The sequence below is a fragment of the Physeter macrocephalus genome, chromosome 7 (assembly GCF_002837175.3).
Source record: "Physeter macrocephalus isolate SW-GA chromosome 7, ASM283717v5, whole genome shotgun sequence".
In the NCBI taxonomy this organism is placed as follows: Eukaryota; Metazoa; Chordata; class Mammalia; order Artiodactyla; family Physeteridae; genus Physeter; species Physeter macrocephalus.
This window is the reverse complement of record NC_041220.1, coordinates 115,948,478-115,949,325: the sequence shown is the minus strand read 5'-3', so window position 1 is coordinate 115,949,325 and position 848 is coordinate 115,948,478.

Here is an 848-nt window from a genome sequence, read left to right as displayed (position 1 = left end):
CACTCACCAGCCCGAGAAGCTTGTCCGCTCACCCACCGGGGCGGGCGGGGCCTGGGAGCTGAGGCTTGGGCTTCGGTTGGATCCCAGGGAGAGGTCCGGGGTTGGCGGCGTGAACACAGCCTGAAGGGGGCTAGTGGGCCACGGCTAGCCGGGAGGGAGTCTGGGAAAAAGTCCGGACCTGTCGAAGAGGCAAGAGGCTTTTTCTTGCCTCTTTGTTTCCTGGTGCGCGAGGAGAGGGGATTAAGAGCGCTGCTTAAAGGAGCTCCAGAGACGGGCGTGAGCGACGGCTGTCATCGCGGACCCCAGAGACAGGCATGAAACGCTAAGGCTGCTGCTACCACCACCAAGAAGCCTGTGTGCGAGCACAGGTCACTATCCACACCTCCTGTCCCGGGAGCCTGTGCAGCCCCCCACTGCCAGGGTCCCGGGATCCAGGGACAACTTCCCCGGGAGAACGCACTGAGCACCTCAGGCTGGTGCAATGTCATGCCGTCCTCTGCCGCCGCAGGCTCGCCCCGCATCCGTACCCCTCCCTCCCCTGGGCCTGAGTGAGCCAGCGCCCCCGAGAGCGCCTCAGGCTGGTGCAACGTCACGCCAGCCTCTGCCGCCGCAGGCTCACCCCGCATCCATACCCCTCCCTCCCCTGGGCCTGAGTGAGCCAGCGCCCCCGAATCAGCTGCTCCTTTAACCCCGTCCTGCCTGAGCGAAGAACAGACGCCCTCCAGCAACCTACACGCAGAGGCGGGGCCAAATCCAAAGCTGAACCCTGGGAGCTGTGCGAACAAAGAAGAGAAAGGGAAATCTCTCCCAGCAGCCTCAGGAGCAGCGGATTAAATCTCCACAATCAA